Raw genomic sequence first — 13797 nt, forward strand, 5'->3', positions numbered from 1 at the left:
CAGCTTTTGAAACCAGGTAAAGAACACATACTTAATAGTAAACTGAGACACTTACAAGTTACACAATCAACCATGATTACCACAATGGAAACAATATCTTGGACTTTATTCATCTGAAGTACAAGATCCCAAAACTGAATTAAACATGCAAAAAGGGAAAATTAGATAAAAACAATAAATGCAATCAAAGGGTATTTAAAAAAAAGCAAAAAAAAAATATCAGTTGTGAAATATTCCCCGACTATGGCAAACAGTTAAATTTAATCTTCTCAGGCCAACTTTTGTGTGCTCAAACATGCAAATCACCCTTCGTAGTTCTTATTATGATGTGATCTTACGCTAAATGTCAAAACCCTAAGATCTGCCTTAGAAAGAATTACATGGAAAGAAATATCAAAAATGTGCTTCCAGGATTTGATTTAAAAAAAATTCTATTTCTTTTATGTAATTACATATAAAGTCTTGCAATTGGGACTATTTCCAAAGGCTAATCAGAGCAACTAGCAAAAAAGTGAGAGAAAAATCAAGAAACCTTACACTACCAGTCTTGATACAGTTGCCTATAATAATTAGGGCAGCTGGTTTCATTTAAAAAAAAAAAGTTGATATCTCTTGCCTGAAACTAAGTACACTTCATAATTTAAATTACCACTATTTTAAAACCCGAGTAATTTATAATTCCATGCAAAGAATGTAATCAGTCAAAACCATGCAACATGAAGAAAGTTTGGATCAAAACAGTGTTAACTGGCAGGCTGAACTGGCAATGTAATCGTGCAAGTGAAAGACAGGAATACCTTCTGGTGCACTTTTTCCTCAACAAGTGTGAGGGAAATGACATGCTGGATGAGGGACAGCTTCTTCCACCTGCACTTTATGATGGTGGCATACACCATGCCAAGCACAGCGGGCAGCTGCTCAAAAATGGTTCCACTGTGCTGTTTCTGAAGAGGGACAGTGTAGGCGAGCAAAGTATCTAGCAGAAGGTGGTTGCGTGAAATCAATTCATCAACGACAGTGTCCCATGAGAGATGATAATTGCTGCGTCTAAGGAACATGCTACTGGTTTGTGTTGCTGAAATCAAATAACGAACACGCGTGTGAAAGAGCAGAGAGGGACGGCCGTAATCATTGCAGTCAACACAATCTCCTTGCAAAACCTGTCGAATGAAAAAGAGCCAAATGACATGAATGATAAAGAACCATAATGATCATTGGCACTCAATTGAGAAAGGAGAAGAGCGAAAACTTACCATTGTGGGTTCCTGTGTAGAGTAAAAACTGAAGCTCTGAATTTCTCATAACTGCTGTTGACAATGCGGCCGTCGTGAAACCAACAACAACAAAGGGGCCTCACTCTGGAAGAGTTTCCTGCTCCGATAAACATGGCGCTTACGGCAAAAAAAAAAACTCAGAAAAAATCAATTCTGCGTTCTTGATAGCAATTTCGTCCAGGTTTACCCCACTGTTAGCTTTTCTTATTTTTCTCTATCGTCCAAGCCCATAAAATCGAACAAAGCTGATAGCGTTTGGATTTCCCTCTTTGAGATGACTGAGATTGTCCCCCCTTGGATCGATCCGTATCAAGGGCAGTTACAGTACTGGCCTTGTGTTCAAGATGGTGACAGTCGGGGCAGGGTAATGGAAATACTTCTTCGAAACCAATGTAGCACATGCAGGCCGGGCAAAAAAAAAAAAATGAACATCAATATTTTGGGTTTAAAAAAAAAGTTTTTCCAAAAAGTACTTAGTTTTGGGCAAGCACCTAGGAATCAGCAAGTTTAAAATGTCAATCAAATCTTGCAGTGCGGTTTTCGACAGTCCATGGCGTATGGTGAAAGCTAAAATAAAGTGCGAAAGCTGGCTTTGTGTCATTGCTGTTCCTTTGATCAAGGGGTCATCATCTTGGTCAATCTAGAATAAACAAACAAACAAACAAAAAACATATATGATATATTTGTCATAAAATGTTTGCAATAGTTATCAGTTATATTTATTTTTATAAAACCAAAGACACGTCTTTAATTTAGATGCTTCAACCCTGGGACATTTTTAGCAGACGGCACGCAAATACAGATCGTATGATAATAAAATACTGCATAGCTTGTTGTGGAAAACCTGTTCAAACATTTTTTGGTTTTCAAATACCCAGCATGCTTCCTCTAAAAGCAGCATATGGCTGCCTTAATTGCGGGGTAAGACAGTCATACACGTAAAACCCCACTTGTGCAAAACAATGAGTGTACGTGGGAGTTTCAGTGCATGAACGCAGAAGAAGAAGAAAAAGAAATTGCAAGTTTCAAATTTGCATGTGTGAATCAAACTGCTTTAATTTTTAAGTGCACAATTACTTATTTCTGTTTGGACAGAGTCAATGTCTAAAGACAGTTTGTCTCAGTGTTGTTGTCAGTACTGTAGTCGATGCAAAATTGTGATTATCTCCCTTGCACCGCGTGCGAGCACTGATAAACAACAAAGCTTTATCTGAAGATAACTGCTGTGTGATTGTTTCCCCTGCCACTGAAAGTGAGTGATCATCCTGCAGTTCTAAAACTGTTTCATTTTTCCTCTGTTAGTGTTATGAACCATTCTTGATCCTGATCCCAAGGAAGGAGCTCATGTTGTAATCATGATGACGAGGATAATCAGTGCATTTGCCTGTTTTTAATACTCTGCGTATTGTTGTGTTATATATTCATTCTTGCATTTATGTATGAGACTGCTTCTTCTTCTTCTGCGTTCGTGGGCTGAAACTCCCACGTACACTTATGCTTTTGCACGAGTGGAATTTTACGTGTATGACCGTTTTTACCCCGCCATTTAGGCAGCCATACGCCGCTTTCAGAGGAAGGATGCTGGTTATTTTTGTGATTCTATAACCCACCGAACTCTGACATAGATTACAGGATCTTTTCCGTGCGCACTTGGTCTTGTGCTTGCGTGTACACACGAAGGGGGATAAGCCACTAGCAGGTCTGCATATAATAATTATAAGCTGACCTGGGAGATCGGAAAAATCTCCACACTTAACCCACCAGGCGGCCGCGGCCAGGATGCGAACTCTCGGCCTTCCGATTAAGAGGCTGGCGTCTTACCACCCCGCCACAGAGCCCGTCTATGAAACTGCTTGTTTCATTAAGACTGTCAAATGTATTTCTAGTGTTTGGGACACATGTGTTTAGCAGTACTTTCCTTTAATTTCAATTATAAATTTGAAAACATTCATGAAATGAGTAATGTTCCGTTGTTTAAGACAAAATTGACCATGACATGAACTTCAACTCTGCTAAATGTTGAACACATTAGTGTCAGGTATATTTACGTGTATTGATGTTTTTCTCAGCCATTTAGGCAGTCAACTCCAATTAAATATTTCAAGCGTAACAATTTGAACAGTGTTTATTAGTAACAAAAAAAGATTAATTATTGATTGATATAATGAATTTGAACAATATTTACACATTAACATGCTTCCATTTGAAACTTCGGGGTCGTCAAGGCTCACGTAAGAAATCGACAAACAGTAACACAAACTCAATCACTCCGTCACACACACACACACACACACACACACACAGAAAGAGCATAGGTGAAACTGTGCAAGAAAGCGAGACACTAGATCTAGATCTGTCTGTCTGCATGTAGCCTACGTACAAGGACACGACTGCCAACTAGTCTCGGCGCGCTCAAATAAATAATGACCGAGACTTTCAGTACTTCCTTCGCGTGACGTCTAACCCTCTTACGTCATAATGTGACGTCAATGTAATGTGACGTCTTCAAATGTTAGAGTTTCTACCACAGACATACACACGCACATACGCACGCACGGACGCACGCACAGACAGACAAAGTTACGATTGCATAGGCTACACTTACGTGAGCCAAAAATGAACTGAACAGTACTCTTGGCTCTTTCTATGGAAGCTAGATCTGAAAGTGGCGACTTGTATAAACGAAAAACACTGGAAGGGATCCGGTGCGGTCTGAATCGCCACCTGAAGTCGCCACCGCACAACAACGACTTCGATATGTGCACGTCCTAGATACTGGGAAATACTATGGGTTGTCAACTTTGAATGACTGTCACAATATCTCTGAGCAATGGATGACAAAGGGGATGCTTTGATGTCAAAGGGGATGGATTTGACTTACTGTAACAACCAAGTTTGGGTTTCCAAACATTGCTGTGGGTTTTAAACGATTTAATTTTTAGCCAAAATGCCCCCAAAACAGCACCTAAAACTGGGACAAAAATACACCAGTCTGTGTTGCAGCTGTACATAATGGAGAATAAAGCTCTGTGAATTTTATTGTGATGTTTATGGGTCAGCTGAAGGATTATTCTCGACATACACACTCAAGAATTACATCTATTTTTCTTCTTCTGGGAGTTTGATCGGCAAAGAAAACACGTAATCGTGGGTTACCGTCGTTTCCGGTTTCAACTTCATCAAAAAATGCGATCTGCTGAACAAAGGAAACCTCAAAGTTATTCAAAGTCATTATTTATTTATTTCAACAACATTTAGGTTTTCAAAACACAGCACTACGGTAGGAAACAAATTTATTTCAGCTTATAATCGCGCTTGAATGTACCCCACCCTTGTTTCGTTTCCATCTGTAACCCACGAAAGCATGGCCACAGCAGACGACAAATCCCGCATTGCCTATCACACACGCGTTGTGAGATCGCGGGAACACCGTCGAAAGTTCCATTCATGACGTTTGACCCGGTCATGTGAATAGACAATGAGAATTTATCCACCCAATCGTATTCGTTTCCGGTTTTTGAGACGTAACTCACGACAGACCACGCTGTATCTTCACTGTTTGAGACCTGTAAAATCTTTTTTGACAATTGTAGCATATATTCATCGACGAATTTTGCGATATTTTGCTGATTAAAGCTTGATCTGGTGCAAAGTTTGAGCAGCACATGTGTTCTCATGATCGGCGCCATTATGAAATTTTCGATTCTTCTGCAACGCACGATCGACAATCGATTAATTCTCTCATTTAGGATTGTCGCTTATGGAAACTTGAAAATTTCAAACTTTCATGTATGCATAGTTATTTATCTATGTAGTCCACATGCAATAATCAAGTTTTAGTTCTTTTCTTTGGAAATAAAAGACATTACGAACTATGGTTTCCATGAAACTCACGACAGTATTATCTCTATACACATAAACCCAGTGAGCACAGATCGAAAACTTTTTGCTCACTTAAATCTTTCTATCATGTATTAAAACCCAAAAGGGTGCCCAAAACGCTAGTTGCTACATTTGACCTACAAAAAAAACTTTTGCGCCTGGACATTGCGTGGGTTACGGTTTCCACTTTCTACTTCGATCTAGTTAACTTATGGAAACTTGTAATTTCAAACTTTCATGTTTGCATATTTATTTATCAATGTTGTCCACATGCAAATTGCAATAATCAAGTTTTAGTTCTTTTCTTTGGAAATAAAAGATATTACAAACTATGGTTTCCATGTAACTCACGACAGTATTATCTCTATACACATAAACCCAGTGAGCACAGATCGAAAACTTTTTGCTCACTTAAATCTTTCTATCATGTATTAAAACCCAAAAGGGTGCCCAAAAGGCTAGTTGCTACATTTGACCTACAAGAAAAACTTTTGCACCTGGAAATTGCGTGGGTTACGGTTTCCACTTTCTACTTCGATCTAGTTAACTTATGGAAACTTGTAATTTCAAACTTTCATGTTTGGATATTTATTTATCAATGTTGTCCACATGCCACATGCAATAACTGAGCTAAAGTTCTTTCCTGTGGGATATTGAAGCCTAAAGTGGAAACCATGTAACCCACGACATAGAGCGTACTGCATGTGTCTAATTGTCATTTCTAAAGAAACCCCGATATGAAAGGTCCTCTCTTTGACAGAAAAAGATACAGGCATGTCTTTTGCACTTAAAAAAGAGTATTTCACTCAATTCAGTCCTACTTTTTTTCCTGGTGTCCATGTCCCATAGTTGTGACCCAGTATCTAGGATGTGCACATATTGTTCGGGATTCTGATTTTTCCGTCGCTAACGAAATGTTCAAGGCGGCTGTCAAAGAACTCAAGCAACAGGGCAAAGGGAACATCAGCCACTTCGAACCCATGGCCGAAGCCGACAGGCAAAAGCTGCACCACAGCATGTACATGAACACGGCGACACCAACGGGGCTAGCGAACAAGGTACAGTTCGACGTGCGGTATTACTTTTCAAGAAGGGGTGCAGAAAACATGCATTCCATGACCAAAACCACGTTCCGAATCAAAACAGACGCAACAACAAACAGAGAGTATGTGTGCAAAAACTCCGACGAACTTACCAAAAATCACCAACACGACACGGCATTCGTCACCGGATTCATGCCAGCGACTCTGACAGATTCGTGCCCCGTGGAGTCTTTCAGGCAGTATATCAGCCACCTCAACCCCGACTGCGACCGTCTTTGGGTGTATCCTCTGGACACTTTTTCTACAGATTCGCCGGTTTGGTATGCGAAGAAACCAATCGGTGTAAACTCAATGTCCCAGTTCCTCCCCCGTCTGAGCAAATCCTGCGGTCTGAGTCAAGTTTACACAAATCACTCGATCCGGGCCACAAGTGCAACTGTCCTGCATCAATCCAGCTTCACGCCTACAGAAATCATGGCTGTGACCGGTCATCGAAGCGTCAGCGCACTCACCACATACCAACGTACATCAGATGCCCAGAAGCTACAGATGGGTGACGCTTTGGCTATTGAGGCTTGTCTTCTTCCCTGACACGCACGCAGACAGTTAAGTCAGGCAGGTCCAAGGTGCACCGACGGTGATGGCAGGTTCGGATTACGAAACACTCGATTGTTTTTTTGATGAGATACACGAACCAAGAGACGAAAGTGTGCCCCAGATTTGGAAAATAGTCTTCCAAAACTGCACCATCAACAACATTAACATCACTGTGAGAAAATGAACGATCCAATCACAACCAGTTCCCATGCGAAACTATTTAGGTGGACTTTCCCACGACGTGACCTACAAAAATTCTCCGTGTTCGTTCGCGCCTTGAATTCAACCTGTGTTAGTGCGCGCGTGTGTTTGTGTGTTTAGATTTCGTTCGTTTTCGCTGTTTGGTTAAAAAAAAAGTGTATTTAATCATTAAAAGGTTCAGAAACGTTGGTTGTTACTTAGTTGAATACATTCAACAAGAAAAAAACTCAAAACGCATTGGATCTATTTTCTGCGCGCATGCGTGGCTACGGTATGTGTGAAAAGGCAATTGTGTTGTCAGTCTGGTTTTGTGTCTGTTATTTCGTCCCCCAAAACTCATTTGTATCTTTCTATGATGTCTATGCTGTGAGACATAATCGCCAATACAGCATGACTTCCCTTCTTTGTCTCTGTTAATCTAGGGAGAAAATATCCAGCGATATTTCTCCGCAGGCCTAAAGTTCGGCCATGACCTAGGCAAAATAACTTGCGCAGCCGCAGAAACAAGAAAATGGAAATCTTATGAAGCCGTCATCAACACGAACACAATGATTGCAGAAGCAAACTCTGTACCTACACGACCGAGACACAAGACTGATTATTTCACAGCTGCAAAGGGTAAGCTTACTCACGTCAGGTCTTCACTGACAAGCTAGGAACAGACGGAAAATTCCAAACAAAAGTAAATGACGTCAAAGTCTCTTTTGCTTTGCGTGTAACTTTGTCATGACGTCTTTTTGTGACGACAGTATACGCGACAATTTGTTCGCTTCCGGTGTCATTTTAGACTGAAAAGCAACTCAAAAGAAGGAGCTAAGCCTGTGTCTTGAAACAGCTGAAACACTCTTTTGGATTGCCGTTTCAATGTTAACCAAAAAGTTAAAGAAAAAAACAAGGTTCAGTTGCGAACTGACAGCGGATTGAGCATTTATTCCTGTTGATGAAGGTACGATTGAAGCTTTATTCTCTCCGTCAACCAACAAGACTAGATTTGTAGCAGACGAAAAACAAAGTGTGCGTTTTTCCTGTCTTGTGAATGCGATTTTGTCGTTATAAGTTATCTGTACGTTGCGAAGACATTTCAAAACAAAATTTAGCTTTGATGCGTCACGGGATAATAAGCTTATACGTTTTCATCCATGGAATTGTTTTTTTCGTCTCGGCAGGGTGAATGAATTCATGATGTCTTTTCCGGAACTGGACAAAACTGGCCTTGCCAAGACTGAAACAAAATATAGTTCTACAACTTCTAGGCTTGGGTTGATTGCCCATGGTGAATTTCCAATGATTTGTTTCCACATCCCATGACAAATTCTCTTTACTTTGGTCATGCCATATATACGTTACAGCTCCGTCCATCCATGGTATCGCCTGATATTTTGTCTGGACGGGGTGAAAGAATATAATGACGAGTGACGTCATCATATTCATTGACCCAGTCTCGACAAAATATCAGGCGATACCATGGATGGACGGAGCTGTAACTTATACTTACGAGCTAGTCGTGTGACAGAGAGTTTTCTTGCACACTCGACTGCTGCTGTTTCACTCCGGCAAAAGCCGTCGTGAAACATCTACAGTCTCGTGTGCAAGAAAACTCTCTGTCACACGACTAGCTCGTAATAGCGGGTATTGTCGGGCGTCAATCCCCGATGAAGACCTCGAAGTTTCAAATGGAAGCATGTTAATGTGTAATTGAAGCCCTACGAAGGAAAGCTTCAATTTCATTCTATTCTAAATGTAAAAATATTGATGCTTTGTCCTGTTCCTCTCCCCTATAAAATATCAGTGCCTGTGGCGGGAAAATAAACAATAGAGTGAGTTAGTATAATGTATTTGTGGTGATGTAATGCATATGTAGTGATGTGCTGTGTCACTTTTTTCCTTCATAAATATTCGCTTATGCACAAAGCGATGAAGGGCTGTGTTGTTGAAGATCCTCACTTGCTTACAACTAACAGAGAACATAACAAAATGAACGATTCAGGTATGGAAAACAAATAGAACTATGGTATGAAGCAGTCTTTTGTCTGTACGCATTTGTGGCTCTCTGAATGTACCATTTGATTATGACGTATCCCGTTTACTCCTCAAAAACATAGTATTTTACAGGGAGATTTACATGTTTTTTTTGTGTTCCTTCGAGAGATAAAACATCTGTGAATGTGATTATATCAGCGGGGCAATTTTTCTTAGCAGAAACCGTTATGTGAACAAAGTTCTCATCTGCACTCAAGACATTCCTTTTTTCCACATATATAATCCATGCATTCTACACTGCCCACCCCATCCCACCCTGAATAACTGTACATATTTTAATGGTTGATGGTGTGTGCGTGTGTTGGTGACTTTAAGTCTCCATGTGTGTGAATGAGTGTATGTGCGCCTTGAGTCGCCTGTTGGTGAGATATGTGCGCGTTATAAATATTCGTATTATTATTATTATTATTATTATTAGCTGACCACCAAGATGCACCAACTTAACAGGTTAATGTCTAAACTCTCGATACTGATCCTTTTCGCGCATAGTCTGGCAGTTACAACATCTAACTTGTCTGTAACCAGACCCACATGATTTGACTCAAATTTGTTCCCAGAATTTTAACAACTTTTTTCTTGCAAAGATAGTGGTTTCCCTTGAACTTGACTATGCTGTTCAAGCTTCATAAACATCGGATAAAAAAAAAAGTAATTCAATATCTTCCAACTATGGCTACATGGCTAGCCAACCTAACGAACGCTTCTAATTCATACTCTGATTCTCTCTCTTCTATAATACTCAGATGAGTCAAAGAGACAGGTTTTATTACTTACTTCATCCTCAGAATTTGATTCAATTTCGGGATGGCCATCATAGTCCTCTTCACTCTGACTTTGAAACAATGAATATATATAATTCAACAATCTTGTTGGGTTCTCGGATTGCAACAGTTTCCTAGGTTCAATGCTGTACTTTAAAAAATGCAGAAGTTGAGATAAAAAAAAACTAAGAATAACTTCTATATTTGGACCTCAGCCTGACCCTAGCTACTGTGACCTTTCAAATCAAAGAATACCTACAACCAAGTACACTTTTATCACAACTGTACCCCACAGAACCATTAAAATCTATTAACAGCTATTGTGTTTCCAGCGTAGCAATAGGGTCTGATATGTATACGAGACAATTATAATGCCGACGATTCGAAGATGAGTCTCATTATACTTGTTTGAGTCTAAATATCGGACCCTATTGCTACGCTGAAAGCACAATAGCGATTATATAGCTATTCTGACATTACATTCTGTGTTAAAATCATGTTTTTGTTAGCAACAACAACCAGAATGGTCCATGTCGTTGATTGTAGACGACAGTTATAGTGTGCATATCCCTTTGGGCATGTATCCCTGGAAATCACCGAACATTGACAAACCCACGGACATGTATACTGACGTCCAAAAGAAACGCGAAAAATATTATTTATTTTACAAATAATTTTTTTCTGGATTAACAAAAGTTGCGTTATTTTCGGCAGCCAGTATTATCAAGACCGATGTCTGAGGAAGGTGTATTGTGAATTTTACCGCATCAGCGCACTTGCAATCCACGTAAAGCCCGAGTTAGCTGATACATTTTTCTTGTGCAGTTCAGCTACACGTGCAAGAAAAGCACAAAGGCTGATCAGTGAGGGGTGTTCACTGTCACTAGAGGATACAAATGGCACAAAGTTACAGGTTTCATCAGTCCCTCAATCGACGCTATCTGCTGAACGCGAGAGAGCCATTGGACGTCTGGAGGCTGGGGACACGCCGGAAGCCGTGGCTGCGACTTTCCAATGTCACATATCCACCATTTATCGTCTCCTGCAGCGGTTTGTGATAACTGGCTCTACTGCTGATGCCGAGCGAAGCGGCAGACCCCGAGTGACGACGCCAAGGCAAGATCGGCACATTTTCCGCAGCCATGTTGCTCATCCTTTCAGAACAGCTGCAGAAACAGCCAGAACTGTTATAGGGACACACCAGGCACCCATTTCTAGGCAAACGGCCAGCCGGCGACTGCGCTTCCGGGGGCTGAAGAACTGCCGTCCAGCCAGGGGACCCGTCCTCTCCGTGCGCCATAGACAGGCACGCCTGCATTGTGCGCAAGGCCTTCTCAACTGGAACAATGTTCGCTGGCAGAACGTGCTTTTCAGCGATGAAAGCCGTTTCTGCATTGACCATGCCGACGGGCGTATTCGGGTATGGAGAAGAAGTGGTTACCGCTATGCTGACAACTGTGTCGAGGAGAACAACGCCTGGGGTGGGCTCAGCCTCATGTTGTGGGGCGCCATCGGCCACAACCAGGTGCTAGGCCCCGTCATCTTCCAAGGCTTGGGTCCTGGACCCGGCAACGGCGTAATAGCGCAGCGCTATATGGACCAGGTGCTGCACCCTCATGTACTGCCCTTTTTTCAAGCCCATGGAAACTGGGTTTTCCAGCACGACAACGCGCGCCCCCACACCGTCAGGGCCACTCAGGGATCTCCTGCACCGCTCAGGCATCCAGGTGATGCCTTGGCCAGCGTTATCTCCTGACATGAACCCTATTGAGCAATTTTGGGACTTGCTCAAGACACAGCTCAACAGGGTCGTCCCAAGGCCCACAACTGTCGCTGATCTTGATCGGGCCGTCCGGCAGGCCTGGACCAACATTCCCAGGCAAGCCAGCACCACGTTGGTCCGCTCAATGCACCGCCGATGTCAGGCCGTCATCGATGCTAATGGGGGCCACACACGCTATTGACTGTTCTGTTAAGCGCTAATATCGCATCGTCTCCGCAACCTTACTGTGTTATGGACCATAAGTCAGTGTTCTACTCTACCAAAAATTGGACATTAATAATAAAATTTGAATTTTTGTACGATTTTTTTATTAGGCAATAAATGACACTAGACACTGTTTTTCGCGTTTCTTTTGGACGTCAGTATATTAGGGAGAAGACTTGAGATAACTGGATGTTTAACATTACTTCAATATGTTAGGAATCAGAATTGTCTCAGCTGAAACAACTAAATGTTTCAGACCGGTAACTTCATTTCAACATTGCACTATACACGACTTTCCGACCTTGACATTGTAGTGGGGGTCAAGTGGGCGTCGGCATCATTGTCCAATCAGAAATTTTGATGCGCTTCCGCTTCCTGTCCCGCCCAGTCTGCGCAAAAGAAATGGCGCAAAACTGTTTGCGCGGAAATAGGTGATGAAAAAAAGAACACAACCTGGTTTGATAACCAAATGATTGCGATCTTGCATTCTAGCATCATTTAATGTGGAACAACGACACATCTGATAAACAAATAGCCAGTTTGTTACCAACATGAGAAACTAGGGTTTAGAATCGAAGCGGTAAACCCGGACGCTGTTTGTACACGTAAATCCGGAGAAGCTATCGAAGTAGGTGACATGTCGTTTCACCCCGAGTGTGCCAGCACCGGCCCTCTACCCGCCAAACCCCCACTAGGCAGGGAAAGTGGTTCGACCTTGCATGAATGTGCAAGTTCGAGTTTGCTAGCTAAAATTGCTGCTAGTGCTTGCCTTGTCTAGATCTGGAACTTTTTCAATTGGATTTTTTCTCTCTATTATACTGGAATAAGTGGGTGCTTTTCTAGATCTAAGCATCGACCGATAGATAATGATATTCCTTGCATTGCATTCTCCTAAATCTGTTATTCTAACCAGTTTGTTTAAGAATATAATTGTTCGTTTTTTGTTGATAAGCTTACAAGATTTTTTCTTTTTTAAGTAAGTGGTTTCACACGTACAACATGAGACCCACATGCTCTAGACAATGGAAGTTGAGGTCCTCGTTCAATACCACAAATGCCAGTATTATACTTCAGACTCCTTTTGGAGGAATGTGTGGGGTTTGGGTGTTGAACTTGAAGTGACAGATTGTTTGCACAGGTATGAATGTTCGTACGTGCACGCATGTATGCAGGCATTTGTTTGTCAAGCAGGAACATGCAACATTTTGTTGACCGTATGTGAGTGCGTGTGTAATAAAACCGACAAACAATACAAAAAGCTCCAGCTCTGCTTCTTCACCAGTCACAGACGCATTGCGTGGTTCAGCTTTCCAGAAATATATTAACTCAGTCAGAACCGGCTTCATGAATATTTTATTTCAGGAAAAAGTCAATCGAATCTACACAAAAAAAGGTTTTTGCGTTGTTCTGTCTTTGAGACTGTATCACGTAATATTGAGCTACTAGAAGAAACATGTCTGTGGCATAGTTTGACCCAACAGATAGAGAAGTCAACAGAGGTATTCTACCGTCAGCAGCTTTATTGCTGTTTTGAATTATTTTGATATTGCATAATTTTATTACATAATTTTGCAACACACAAAGAAATCGTAATTGAATATTTTACGCAAAATTGAATAATTCGCAAACATGTTTGTATGAACAAATATTATTTTAAGAAAATATGAGTGTGAGGATGGACGTATTTTGAGTGAAGTAGCAGAAATTCTTTTTAAGTTCTTTAGCTACATGCACACGTTCTGTTAATTACGTTCTTAGCAGGGAGATCCAAATTAATAATACTGCTGTAACAGGTTGTGGTTTCCATACACACTTTGAATACAGGAAAACAAAAACAAAAACACGGTAAAAAAAAAAATGTGCACATAGGATTAAAATAAAGTGTACAGAATAAAAGCAACATATGTACACAAAAAAATCTCGTGGTTCTCTTGTCAAACCCACTGTAGTAAGCACAGAATAGGAGAGAAGATTTTGGAGAAGGTGGCTTAACCTACTGAAGTAAATGATGA

The sequence above is a fragment of the Littorina saxatilis genome, linkage group LG10 (genome assembly GCF_037325665.1).
Source record: "Littorina saxatilis isolate snail1 linkage group LG10, US_GU_Lsax_2.0, whole genome shotgun sequence".
In the NCBI taxonomy this organism is placed as follows: domain Eukaryota; kingdom Metazoa; phylum Mollusca; class Gastropoda; order Littorinimorpha; family Littorinidae; genus Littorina; species Littorina saxatilis.